General features: G+C 37.3%; 1 pseudogene; it reads right to left on the bottom strand.

Moving 5' to 3' along the window:
* Positions 1 to 9,357: 9,357 nt before the first annotated feature.
* Positions 9,358 to 13,116, bottom strand: LOC117920506 (annotated as a pseudogene).
* Between the last annotated feature and the right edge of the window lie 2,375 nt (positions 13,117 to 15,491).

The raw sequence follows: 15,491 nt of genomic DNA, 5'->3' as shown, positions 1-15,491 counted from the left end.
ATTTTATTGTCCAGTGAATCCACTAGTATGGAATGCTTTCTATAATTTTTAATTACATTAATTTTGTATTATCCAAATATAATTTATATCAAAAGAAACAAACATAATTTAAATAATTAGAAATTTACATAGCTTATATTGACAAAATTTATACATATTAGATTAAATTTAAATTTGAAAAATGCTAAAATTTAATTTCCATAGATATTGTTGTTAGCTTTACAACTCAAATAAATTTTATTCCAAAGCATATGATATGTCAAAAATTCTCAATTTCTGTAATGTTTAACTTTAATGAACATATTGTCTTATGCTCCAAACGTTTGAGTGAGCTTTTTCAGTTTAACAAAGTTGACAATAATAATCACATAGTACATGTGAACACTACGACAAATACATGACTACACATTGATATTCATAACACATTTCCACAACCTATGTTAAACTAGATATTACAATAAGAAAAACACATGCTACAAAGAAGCCAACAAAGAAAGTTATTACATATGTATATGAAATATTTTTCAAGGAATGTTGATCATCAACTGCAAGTTCAAACTTTGGTTTCGCAGCAAATAAACATTCATCACTTCTATTCCATCTTGGTGCATGGAACACCCAAGATTGGACAGCTTCCTCTCTAAAAGTATATGATTTGTAAACACTCCCCTTATAAAGGAGCACATTCTTTTGACATTCAACCCAAGAATCATACACTCTATGTCTACGACCCATAAACACTACATAGTATGTTTGCTTGTTCCTCATTTGATGACATAATTGTTGTTGGTTAATTTTTTATAATCAATCAACTAATAACTACTGAAAAATATAATACAAAACATATATAATTCACACATGTGTACCACATTAATTGTAGGATAATAATAGTGATGATAAACTACAAAATTTTAAATATAACAAGTAATGTGCGGGATTTAAAATCCAAGGCTTAAGATAGGTAGAACCCAACTTTAAATGAGGTAGTACCTAAGGTCCCTTAAGGTGGTACCCAAGGTAGATTAAGGTAGTACTTGAAGACTAATAAGGTAGTACCAAAGGTACAGTCCACAAAAAACCAAAGGTGAACCACTTGCCCACACAAGAGAATCACATAATGGCATGGTCTAAGGATCACAAAGGAAGGTCTGAGGCTTGGGATAGGTAGAACCCAACTTTTAACTAAGGTAGTACCTAAGGTCCTTTAAGGTACTACCCAAGGTAGATTAAGGTAGCACCTAAGGTACAGTCCGCAAAAAACCAAAGGTGAATCACTTGCCCACACAAGAGAATCACATAATGGCATGGTCTAAGGGTCACAAAGGAAAGTCCGAGGCTTGGGATAGGTAGAACCCAACTTTTAACTAAGGTAGTACCTAAGGTCCCTTAAGGTAGTACTTAAAGGCTATTTAGGTAGTACCTAAGGTAAAGTCTGTAAAAAACCAAAGGTGAACCACTTGCCCACACAAGAGAATCACATAATGGCATGGTCTAAAGGTCATAAAGGAATGTCCTAGGCTTGGGAAAGGGAGACCCCAACTTTAGCTAAGGGAGTACCTAAGGTACATTAAGGTAGTACCTAAGGGCTCTTAAGGTAGTATCTAAGGTACATTCCCAAAAAACCAAAGGTTAACCACTTGATCACGCAAGAGAATCATATAATGGTATGGTCTAAGGATCACAAAGGAAGGCTCGAGGCTTGGGAAATGTAGACCCCAACTTTAGTTAAGGTAGTACCTAAGGTCCCTTAAGGTAGTACCTAAAGTACATTAAGGTAGTACCTTTAACCACTTGATCACACAAGAGAATCACATAATGACATGGTCTAAGGGTCACAAAGGAAGGTCTGAGGCTTGGGAAAGGTAGACCCCAACTTTAATTAAGGCAGTACCTGAGGTCCCTGAAGGTAGTACCTAAGGTACATTAAGGTAGTACCTAAAGTATAGTCCCAAAAAACCAAAGGTAAACAACTTGACCACACAAAAGAATCACATAATGGCATGGTGTAAGGTTCATAAAGGAAGGTCCAAGGCTTGGGAAATGTAGACCCCAACTTTAACTAAGGTAGTACCTAAGGTACAGTCCCAAAAAACCAAAGGTTAACCACTTGATCACACAAGAGAATCACATAATGGCATGGTTTAAGGGTCACAAAGGAAAGTCCGAGCCTTGGGAAAGGTAAACCCCAACTTTACCTAATGTAGTACCTAAGGTCCCTTAAGGTAGTACCTAAGGTACATTAAGGTAGTACCTAAGGGCTATTAAGGTAGTCCCTAAGGTACAGTCCCAAAAAACCAAAGGTTAACCACTTGACCACATAAGAAAAGCACATAATGGCATGGTCTAAGGGTCATAAAGGAAGGTCCAATGCTTGGGAAAGGTAGACCACAACTTTAACTAAGGTAGTACCTAAGGTCCCTTAAGGTAGTACCTAAGGTACATTAAGGTAGTACCTAAGATACAGTCCCAAAAAACCAAAGGTGAACCACTTGACCACACAAAAGAATCACATAATGGCATGGTCTAAGGGTCACAAAGGAAGGTCCGAGGCTTGGGAAAGGTAGACCCCAACTTTAACTAAGGTAGTATCTAAGGTCCTTTAAGGTAGTACCTAAGGTACATTAACTTAGTACCTAAGGGCTATTAAGGTAGTACCTAAGGTACAGTACCAAAAAACCAAAGATGAACCACTTGATCGCACACGAGAATCACATAATAACATGGTCTAAGGGTCACAAAGAAAGGACCAAGGCTTGGAAAAGGTAGAACTGAACTTTAACTAATGTAATACCTAAGGTCCCTTAAGGTAGTACCTAAGGGCTATTAAGATAGTACCTAAGTTACAGTCCACAAAATAATAATGTCACTTACAACCTTTTGCACTTGTTAGAACTTGCTAAGTCCATTGATGTCCAAGGCTCTTTCAAAAACCTACGACTGAGTATGCTTTGACATGCCACCCTTTTCTATATTCAAACTTTGCCATACTAAGGCTCTCTTACTCTTGGTTACTAAATCTTATACTCTAAAGAAACAATAGCTACTGGAAGTGGAAGTTTTTGATGCTTAGGCCCAAACCTAAAATAAAATTATTCAACATGGTAAAAAGAAATTGCAGATTTGAGACTAGACGTTGATTCTAGCTGCTCATATACATCGATTTATCTCAACAATTCAAGCCAGAATGAATGGGTCCGAGAGACTCATAGCTACACCTCTTCAACACGGCTAGTTACTAGTGTTCTTACAATGAAGTGCTCCGTTTGGTTGCTGAGACAGTGGTGATAGATTGGACATTTTAGGGTTTCTTTTGTTAATATGAGAGAAACAAGATTGGGTGTTTGAGAAATTTTATGTTCTCGGGTTAGGCATGAGAAGATGTAACCAAACATATTTAATTTTTACATTTTTGTTTTTTATTCAATTTCAGATATATCCTACTGAGTATCATGCAAGTGATACCATGAGGGTAGAAGAAACCCTCACAACAAGCCTAACAATCATGAGTTCTGGTATGAATGTTCTATGAATTTTTAAGGTTAACCTGATGATTTTGACCAACACTACAAGCCCATCCAGGCTCACAGCCAGAAACCCATGTAGTCAAGTTACAATTCTTGTTAGGTCTCAAATAATTGCTACTCTCTGATTTCACAAAAAAATTACCGAAGTAGAACTTTGTTTCTGAAAATGTACACAATTGCCGGGTAATATCTCTTGTTGTGGAAATTCAAACCATTGTACTACATGAGAATGCAACTTATGATTCAAAATGGCCCACTAGTTGCATAAAATACTACTGAAAGAAAAACAACAAAAAAATGCTAGCACTCGATTTTCTCTGTTTGATATTTTACAAGATCCTTCTTTATTGCTTACTGCCCTTTGGGCCAAACAGATCTTTATAGAAAGAGATGCCAAGGAAAGAGCATGATGGTGCCTCAAAGAGAAACTTTCCAATAATGGGTCGGAAAGAAACTATCATCTTTCTCATCAATCATAACAAGTTAAAAGAGTTAGAAACAGTGGATAAGTATAACCTTTTGAGCTTAAATCCTAGTCTCATTGCTAAGGATTCACCAGGACAAGTGAGAAAAAATAACTAGAATACACACCTACCAGGTCCAAACTACCTTTCTATGAAGTCTCAGTAGTTGAATCACATTAATACTGCTCCTATAATTCTTCCCAATATTATAACAGTGCACTCAAATATGAAGTTTCTGACTAAGAAACACAATGGGTATTTCTAGTGACCCTCCATTTTAGTTGGTGAAGAAAAGCCATTAAGATTTGAGTTTCAAATTCAATTTTGTCTTCCTTCCAAAGAATTAAAAAAGAATGAGACTCAACTCAAGTAACCAACTAGTTTAATTAGAATTGATTGATTCCAGATGTTTTTCCCCCATGAAAGCCATTTTTTCCTATTTTACTCAGATTTTCTAGGCATCCAAACAAGCTCAAATGTAACTTGTAAAAACTACTCATACCATTAGTACAACGAGAACCACTAATGTGGGAGCAGAGGAAAGACAATAAGCACCAACTTTCACTCTTCTTATATCGAAACCCGATTGAAGCGTCGAGAGAAAAGAAGTGTTGAAGCTCATAAATAGTGTGTTTGGTTGGGAAGAAGTCATGGGAAAGTGGAAGGGAGGAAATGAGAGCTCATTTGGATTTATTTTCCTGGGCTTTCTTGGGAACCAAACGCGGGGAAAGAGACTGATAGGCGACGATGGAGAAGGAAGGAGATTATTATCAAGGAAAGTTGTGTTTTTTAAAACTAGGTTTGAAATTGGGAATTTCCTGAGATGAGTTAGGGCAAAATGACTAGAAGTGAGAGAGAGATTCCCTACTTTTGGTTCTAAGTTCGAGTTTCTTTGTGTTTCAACTTTGAGAATTAGTTCCAGTTTCAAATTGTTCTACTGACATGGGGAGGATTTGCTGATGACATGGAGAAATTTAGGGGCAATCTAGGAAAAGGACAAGTAAACAAGACATAGTGCACGTTTTGGATATTATTTTAGCTATTAATAGTTGGATCTCATATTTTATGTATTTGGGTTTTCAAAACCATATATTTTCCACATCAACAACCCAAAACCTAAATTTCCCAATATTGAAAATTCAATAAAAAAAATAAAGCCAAAAACTCACTTAAACTCATAATTATGTAATCACAACTCAAGAAATAAACCTTAGTGCACTAAGTCTAAAGAATCTATCTAAGTGAACCTAAGTGGGTTTGGTGGACTTACCTAAAATGTGCCTAAGTGACTTAAATGGAAAAATATCTCAATGAACTAAGTGGAATCTAACCTAAGGAGGTGTTTAAATGGGCTTAAGTGAGCCTAGATGGACCTAAGTGGGCATGGTGTCCTAGGAAATACCTAAGTATGTTGTCCTACAAAGGAAAGTGCACCTAAAAGGGCTAACCTAAAATAAAAAGGAAAAAAAAAACTAAATCTAACTCGAGGTTATCAATGGTCACAATGAGGGGCCACATAAATCCCTTAACTAGCATCTCCAAAGTGGCTAAAAAAGGTAAGTTGTATAAGTAGCAATGGGCCACTAGGATACTACTATGGAGTATTGAAAGAATACCTAATAAGGCATGTGCTAAGGGGACAAAATGGAGGGTTTATAGGAGAAAAATTGCATTAAGGCGATATCCTATGCTTCTATAATGGGTAGCCTTAAGTATGCGATGTTATAAGCTAGACCATATATTTGTTTTGTTGTAAGAATTATGAATAGATATTAGTCCATTTCCAAATTAAAGCTTAGGGCTGATATTAAATATATACTCAAGTATTTTTGGAGAACGAGGGATTATATGTATTGGGAACCTTAGATAACTCCATTCCCATGCCATGGATCACATAGGGTGCAAATCTCTCATAGGCCCTCTAACTTTATCACAGTGGATAAATAGGTATTCAAAAACAATATGGATACCATAGAAATCATAGATTTAGAGAAAAAAGCCATATACCTTTGATCCAAATGTTCCTAGATCGATTCCAATTGATGTAGATAACTTTAAAGTCGTAATGGATCTTGTAAACACTATGATCTTTCACCTAATGACTCTTTCTTTGTGTCTAGGCACTGAGATGGTAGAGATCTCAAGGGTAGAGGGTAGGGTTATCTTTCTCGACTATAGAGAGAAAATGGCAAGACCTGGAAACTTTAACCCCAAAAGGGGTATTTATAGGTTTCCTACTGGGCTTAAGAGACTTAAACCCACCATGGGCTTGGGTAACTTAATCTAGCTAAAAAAAAAAGAGTTTCTTATTAATTAATTAATTAACCATTAATCAATTACCCAATTCAGAGATACCACTCACTTATCCCTATGCAACCTTACATAATTATCAAAACACCTTTATGCACAAAAGCGAACTAAAAACCCATTCAATCTTCATAAACTATGCCATCAAGAAATATGAGCTTAGAACGGGGACCATTGGGACCTATATGAGTATTGGCTCCCTTAAAATCAAATTCTGAAATTGACTCAGCACCCTACTATAGAGTCAACTACACTATAGTACCTTATGTATATTATAATGAGACACCAAGTACTCGGGTCCATGACCTACCATCCACTGCATATAGACTCCTCATGATCTGATGTTCGTAATCTAACAAGGTAGTGTTATCACCTATCAAGATTATCTCTCAAATCCTTGAGTTATATATCCCACTTTTTATGTGATCAAATGACATACTCTAACTCCAAGGAGCATATGTCAAATTCTATTAAATAAATTACCATGACCTTAAATTTCATGATCACATGTTCTAAATAGATCACCCAAGGGGACACACTATCTCAATCCCATTGTGGACCCGCATTTTTCACGTCCGTCCCCACTCGATTGGCAAAACTCACTTTTATTTGTGAAAAATTAATTTTGGAAAAGTCGGAGTTGCCACTTATTTTATTTTATTTTAAAAGGGAAAATAAAACAAGAAAGAAAACCCTAAAGAAGTGATTCCATAGTTTTGGAAAAGCATGTCTTTGAAAAACCCAAGTCTAGGTATGGGGATCAGGTTACTTATTGGGAAGGTACTTCTAAAAGGTAACACCTCTCTAAGCCCTACAAAGGTTTCTACTGACTAAGTTGAGGGAAATATGCCAATTAAATGGTTGATCGTGGATATCTAAGTAGGCTAGGTGATTTCAAAAAATAGTATGTAAAACAAGAAAGTCTGATCATAAGAGAGAGTCAAAGTGCGTACTTGAACGGCTTTTCAAGCGCTATCATAAAAAATCGAAGTTAGTTTGAATAGCATATTACTCAGCATATATTACATCATAAATAATCAAACAAGTGTCAAAGCAATCAAGGACAACATTCAAATATGGATATGGCTCATCAAAACATACACATTCACAAAATTCTTGAGTTGGGGGGTAGAAAGAGCGTACCTGATCAACGAGCATTAACACCTCTATGGGAAACAAGGGTAGCTCAACAATGAATATAAAACAAATTCATGTATATCATCAAGAAGAATAAAAATCAATCAGATATCAAACAAACAATATCGAAGAGAATATCATAAATGTTGGGCCCCTCTAGAGCCCTAATCAATTTTGCATGAATTGATTCTATGAATTCCATTATTTGGAATCATGAAGTTTGTTCATGCTTGTTAAAAATCAACAAAAAAAAGAAAAAGAAAATAGTTGAAAGTAAAAGAAAATAGTAAAAATGCATGCCATGAGGAAAAATGGCAACAAAAGATTATTAAAATCTGGATTTTATTGCCTAAAGAAGGTCCGAAGATGATTTTCTAAAATCGAGTTATTTGGATGAGGATGATTTTGAAAACAGATTTAAGATGTTTAAGATCACAAAGAGAAAAAAGAAGAAAAAAAAAATTAGGAGGAGGGTAATATGCACCAAGGTAGCCACCATGTGAGTGAGGTCTGGAGGTGCACTTGAGACTACACTGTTGAAACAGATTCGTGTGGAGACCTCTACATATCGTTGGTAGTTTGGAAAGAAACTGGCCATATTAATTTTAGAGCCCATGTTCACTGGGCTATTACTCATTCTCCAGTTTTGGTCCTCAAGACTGTAACTAATTTACCCACTTGCTCATAACTCCCCTTCGGATTTTTGTATCTCAGCTTCTATACTCTCATATTAAACTCTTTTTTTTGTTGTTTTATCATCACGAGAATCAGTTTCTCATTTTCTGGAGCTTATAGGAATTCATTTCCTTCCCGAGCTGCTGCCCAACCGATATCTTTTCGGATAAAAACAAATAATGATCTCAAGCCTGCTGCTCATACATGTATGAATTACAGAATGGGGTGAAGAAGAGGGGGGATTATGCCCCAGATGCAGAAGATCACTTCCAATCTCCCTTGTCTCTCCGTCTCCTATTCTCAATGATGACAGTAGTTTTCATCGACATCAAATTTATAAGAACAGCATGGGAACCACTCCTACTGAAATTTAGTTGCAAATAAAGAATCTCAGATTAGATTTTCTTCACCACGCAAAGAAAGTAAAGCTTCACCAAAATTCATCATAGCCTTTGTCATTTCCATTGATTGATCATCAGATGCATTATCCAATACTTTTGCCATATTACACCCCCAACCGATAATAAATAATGCAGCTGAAAGACATGAACTAGCTCACTTCCCTCACAAAACGTCTGCAAGCAAAGGAAACTACCATCAAGTATTTCAAGAGCAAACTGAGCTATCCCCAACATGTTAATAGAAGATTTCAGTTCTGTCGTGGGATCTACTGCCGTAGGAGCTAATAAAGAACTTGCATCCTTAACCCACATAAAAGAGGAGGTCATTATAAAAGTCAGTAACTTTTTGAGGACATCCTAAAAAATCAGGATCATTGCATCTCTGGATAGAAAAGAAGCCTAATCATCTTCAACTGAGCCACCAAGGACAACCTGGATAAACCAAGAATCAGAAGTTCCATAGGGAGGAAGAGAATAGGTAACAGATATTGCAGCTAAATCAAGAGGCTCATGATGCCAATGGTCTGGCTGACAGCCTTGGTGATGATTGAAATCCACTCCCACCTTTCTCTTCTTAAGTTTCTCTCTTGTTTTTTTTTTATTCATATTTCAATCTTCTCACAATCGTATGCTCTATTTATTCTAACTATTTCTTTTGCGTACTCTTAGGAAAATTTGATGGACAGTAAAGCCTCTTTGACCCAACTGTAGTTTCCGGTGAAGTTCTTTGTAAAAATCTATGCAAAACAGAAAGTTCTTCGGGCCATCAAAAAGACTGTATGAAATACAGCTTTAATTAGAGCGGCTTGTATGAAGGACTTTGCATTCAGAAATATCATGCATGTAGTCCTAGGCTCTCCCCATCAGCTCAACCTGTACAAGTTCAGCAGCTTCTCGCACCTTCCTTCGATCCCAAAATCCACCTACCACAACATTCCATGTTACCTCATCAGGAATGCACCCGTCAAGCACCATCTCATCAACAAGGTGAGCAGCTTTGTGCAGATCACCTTTGTTACATAAATAATTCACAAAGAGAAGCAAAAGTTTTGGCATCAATTGAAATGCCCCTTGTCCGCATGCTTAGATATAACTGAAAAGCTCGATTTGGATGCTCAGTACAAAGCCCTTGGACCACTATATTATGAATTCTAAAATGAAGGCTCCAAGTTAGTCAGTTTGGGGAGATCCACCTAAGGACGACCATTTCATCAAGGAAGTTTGCAGCCTCGTGGGATTTGCAAATATCAAAGAAGCCACTTATGATATTCCCATACAATCCTGCATCCGGTCTCAAGCCTTGGAGCTTCATCCTGTCAAGAATCTCCACAGCTTCTTGAAGCTTTCCTTCTTTACAAAGTCCATGGACTAAAGTACTATATGTAATCATGTTGGGCAAATGGCATCTGCTAACCATCATATCCAGTAACTCCAGAGCTTGTGATGAACACCCACTCTTGCAATGACCATCCATTAAAGAACTGTAAGTAAAAACGTTGGGTTCAATGCCCTTGCTTTCCATCTCTTCAAGCAACCTAATAGTTGAATCCAAATCTTTGGACTGGCATAAACCATGTATGAGAGAAGTACAGGTAACAACAGTCGGTGAACAAGATTTTGTCTCCTTCTCTTTAAACAACTCCTTTGCTTCGCCAATCTTTCCCAATCTACACAACCCATTAATTAGATTACCGTACGTATATGAATCTGGAGGACATCCTTGATTGGGCATCTCTCTAAATATCCGAAGAGCAGTATCCATTGTTCCACTATTTTTGCAGAGGGCTTTGATCAAAACATTTAGGGAAGCAACACTAGGTGGAATACCCATTTCCCTCATATATCTATAAAATCTCAAAGCCAGTTTTAACTGGTTTTCACCAACAAGAATAGCAAAGACTGTAATATATGATTTTTGGTTGGGCTCACACTCATACTCCATTTTGCGAAAAAACCGGACAGCATCCAGTGGCTTATGAACCCGACCATAGGCTCTACAAATGGAAAGGAATATGTCCTCTGTAATATTGCATTTTTCTTCCTTCATTCTACAAAGAAGTTCCTCAACTAATCTGAAATGATTTGCAGACACTAATCTAGAGATCATAAGACTGAATGTTTGGTGACCATGTCGGAACCCATTTGTAGACCCTCAATTTTGTCCTCCTAGCACATGTCTTATTCGATACTTTACAGTAGCTCCTTGGTGGCCCATATCTACTCACATTACTTACCTTTCTTGAACCACCTCGGAGACTCTGATTGAGGGATTGCCTAACCCCTTATTATGACCTCGGCTGCCCTAATTTAGACTTAGACACTTTCCTAAATGCCTTAGGCCTACTTAGATACTTCATTGGGCTTAGTTCACTTAGGTCCACTTTAGCACTTTTAAACCCACTTTTTATATGACTTGCATGATTACATGGCCTACATGACTTGTGTGACTTATATGGATTTCTTTATTATTTTTATTTTATTTTATCTTATCACAAGTTTTCTAAATCATATTTTTTGGCTTTTGGGCATGAGGAAACGAGCCACCATCTATTTGGAAGGAGAGTCAACAGAATTTAAAAAAAAAAAGATTTTGTATTTTTAGAAGGATAGCACATATATTATTTCTATGGGAGAATCAGTTATAAAAGGGAAGAAAATAAGAAAGGAAAGTAGATTTAAAAAAAGAAGAAAGGAGGGGATTTTTTCCTCCAGCGAAAGTTGGGGGGTTCTTTGGGAAGGCTAATATATATACGTGAGAGAGGAAGAACAAGAAGAGGATTCTTTGATTGTGAAGGGCAGAAAAGCGCACGAGGGTGGAAGAGGAGCAATTGTAGCCGACTTTGTCCAGGTATGCTTCTGGTTACTCTGGGTGTTCTGACCCATATTTGATTTCTCCATTTTGGTCATTTAGAAATATTCAATGCCTCTTTGTTTGGTGTGGACGGAAAAGGCCACAAGTTGTTATGCTGGGATTGGTCGTTTACTACTCCACCTTGATTCGATTTTGATTATTTTATATGTCATTGATGTCTTTGGAAATATAGAACTCCATGCTTGAATGTTATCACGCTCAGTTTTTTGTTTAAATCCTATTCTGCATAGTTCCCTCCGCTCTTAACCCATGGATTAATACTTGAAGTGGGGTTATTTATGCTTACTGATTCAACATCTTCTACTCTTTCCCTCTCCGGATATCTCATGTCCGGAATTCTGTACGGCCAACGTTCCGCCTTCTCCGGATATCTCACATCCGGAATTCTGTCCCGCCGCCATTCCACCTTATCTGGATATCTCACATCTGGAATTCTGTCCCGCCGCCATTCCACTTTCTCCGGATATCTCACATCCGGAATTCTATCCCGCCACCATTCCACCTTCTCTGGATATCTCACATCCGGAATTCTGTCCGCCGACATTCCGCCTCCTCCGGATATCTCACATCCGGAATTCTGTCCGGCCAACATTCCACCTCCTCCTCTATTTGCTTCTTTGATTGGGGATTTATTGTTTTTAAATTGAATTTTTGAATCATTTTTCAACTAAATATTCTCAGCATTGAAAAATCCATCTTTAATAATCCTTTGCTGCATTTTTTCCTCTTCGCATGAACTTTCACTATTTTCTTTGACTTTCCACTATTTTCTTAATCTTCTTGATTTTTCACAAGCATGAATAACTTTCATGATTCCAAACAATGGAATTCATAGAATCAACTCATGTGAAATTGATTGGGGCTTTGGTGGGGGCCCGACATTCATGATATTCTCATCAATATTGTTTGCTTGATATTTGATTGATTGTGATTCCTCTTTGTGGCATTGAGATTTATTCGCACTTGTTACTAAGCAAACTTGTTTCCCATAGAGGAGTATTAGCTTGCAATCCAGGTACGCTTTTCCTGCCCTCAAACTCTAAAATTCCATGAATGTGTATGTTATCATGAGCCATGTCCGTGTTTGATGCCATAATTGATTGCCTTGATGCTTGTTTGATCATCTTTGATAAAAATGTATATTATGTGTCGTACTTTCAAGCTAATCTTTGATGTCTTGTGATAGCGCTTAAGAAGCAGTCCAGGTATGTACCCTAAATCTTCTTCATGATTGTGATTGGTTTTCCTATTAAGCATGCTATTTTTCGACCTAGCTTACTTAGGTATCCATGATCAACTATTTAATTGTCACGTTTCCCTCAACTTAGTCAGTAGAGACCTTTATAGGGCTTAGAGGGGTGCTACCTTTTAGAGGTATTTTCCAGTAACCTGATCTCCGGACCTAGACTCAGGTTTCCCAAAGACATGCTTTTTCCAGAACTATGGAGTCACTTTTTAGGGTTTTTCTTTCTTGTTTTATTTTCCCTTTAAAAGAAAAATAAAATAGGTGGCGACTCCAACTTTTCTAAAATTAATTTTTCACAAATAAAAAGCGAGTCTCGCCGATCGAGTGGGGACGCACGTGAAAAATGCGGGTCCACACCATTAGTATACTCTGCTATTGCGGAATCAAATATGACAATAGCTTTCCGTATATCCCTTTCTGCTTTTATCAATTGCGCAACTTGGGCTGATCTGATTTGCTTTGACCATTTGATAATCGTCTTGCTGCCCATTTTTAACTTTACAAGACAACTTCTAAGCAAAATAATGACAAAAATAATCACTTTTGTGCAATTCACATCTAGAAGGCATTCTCCAGTGAGTGTCCATCAGTTAATAGGAAAGCAAGTAGCTCCTAAAGTGGTTAATTTCCAGTTGAAATCAAACTCTACTACAGCACAAATTAACATTTTCTCCGTAAATGAAGCCATGGTCCTTGAAATAAGAGATCGACCAAAACGCAGCGTTTAGAGAAGGAATGATCGAATGCTTTTGTGTTAACACTTGAAATCCACTCCCACCTTTCTCTTCTTGCAGCAAGTTTCTTGTCCAAGACTTATTTTGATGAGAAGACCAGCTCCTGAAAGACCTTCCCCCTGTGCTCAAAATTTTTGAATTCATCAAAGCTTACACAACTTGGATTGAGAACAACTGCATCCCCACATCTTGCCATACTCTTAACACAGTTGACAGCATCCTCCAGATTAGCAGCTTCAAAACAAGGAATGCTAAGACCATTATCAGATAGTGTCTTCTATTTCAGAGGTCTTGAAAATCCAAAAGTGATTACACATTGATGATACTATAGTGGTTCCACCAGTTGCTCAAAGCCATCAGATTCTTGCGAATTTGAAACCCTTGCAAGACCACTAAGTAGAATCACAGATATTTGCTCCTTCAGACCCAATAGTCCTGTATATGTTGCTTCAACATTTGTTGCCTTGCTGTCGTTACTTCACCATCCTCCTTTGTCTTAGGACCTTGTTTAAGAATTTCCAGCATAAGCTTACTAGACTCTTTAGCATAAAGTTGCACAAAGGCTGCATCTTCTATTTCCTTAGCATGCTCCTCAACTTCTTTTCTCATCAGAAGACCATATTTTCTGGATAGTATGGATGAAATAGTAAGATTCTTGGTCATTCGTTCCACAAGCATCAACCTGGTACTCTAGCTAGGGGGCCACAGTTTGATTGACATATTGCGTTGTTGAAAATTTTGGGCAGTAGAGTCCATGTCAAAGAAACCTATGTTTCCGGGAAACCTCTTTCTGGGGGGTTTTGGGTGATTTTGAGAAGGTTATGGAAAATTAAAGGGGAAAATTGGAGGGAAATTTCTGAAACCAAGGAGGAGCATGAAAATTGATCATTTTGGGGCAACATGTCAAATACCCTCCCTGCCAAGACTAGGGCACCACATTTTGAGTACATATTTACAAGTGCATCACCCACAAGTACCTCTTTGCCAACTCGTGCTCAAAGAGCATACCTATGAACTTCCTTTCCTTTTCCTAAGGAATGAAGAGCAGAACATGCAGTTAGAGCTGGAGTTAAAGTCATTTGATCTGGTCTAATTTCTTCTAATAGCATCTTTCTGAACAACTGAACAGCTTGTTCTGCGTGGTCATGTTCTGAAAACCCAGTGATCATGGAGGCCCATGAAACATTGTCTTTGTTAGGCATTTTCTCAAAAAAACTGTGTGAGATTCCTCTAAACTACCACATTTTGAGTACATTGTGAAAAGAAAAACTGCCCACAGAAATATCAGTAAACAAACCAATTTTAAGAATGTAGCAACCGATCTGTCTCCTCAACCTTAGGTTGTCTATTATGCTCAAACACTAGAACTACGAAACTTACCAAGTCTCAAACCCTCCTAAAGCATCCTCTGAAACAATTCAACTGCTCTTTCAGTACTCCCACTTTGAGCAAAGGCAGATATTATAATAGCCCACATGGCTAGATTCTTTGTACTTTCCATCTCTCTGAACACCCTCTCAAATAAGTCAGTCACTCTTATTTTTGAATACATATTGATCAAAGTAGAACTTACAGTAGAACCTGGTTTTGAAAATCCAAGAATGTAGTTGGACTGCCTCTTTGATCATGGTTGGTTCAGTACAAGCAGTAAGTACACTAGTCATAGTGTAGTTATTTATTTTCTCTCTTGCTTTTCTCATTTCTTTGAAGAAGTGGAAAGTAGAAATACTGTCATCCTTCTTAACAAAACCAGAAATGACGGTAGTCCAGGAAACTACATTGCGGATTGGCATTCGCAAAAATTCCTTCACAACTTGATCCATATCCCTGCATTTAGCATACAAATCAATGATGACAATCCCCACAAAAGCATATTCTCTTGCACCACATTTAATCACCCATCCTTGAATCCCTCTTCCAAACTCAAGTTCCTTAAGTGCATCACAAGCTGTTAAAATAGTTGAAAACGTAAAACTATTTGGCATAAAAAAAATATAAAAAAATCTGCAACACATTTGGCAGAAAAGATCTAAAACAACCCAATTTTCCCTATTTTTAACAGCCCCAGAAATGATAGCATTCCAGCAAACCACCTTCTCGCGTAAAACATCTTGAAACACCCTTAAAGCAT

The sequence above is a fragment of the Vitis riparia genome, chromosome 1 (genome assembly GCF_004353265.1).
Source record: "Vitis riparia cultivar Riparia Gloire de Montpellier isolate 1030 chromosome 1, EGFV_Vit.rip_1.0, whole genome shotgun sequence".
Lineage (NCBI taxonomy): Eukaryota > Viridiplantae > Streptophyta > Magnoliopsida > Vitales > Vitaceae > Vitis > Vitis riparia.
This window is presented reverse-complemented; position numbering and strand designations above follow the sequence as displayed.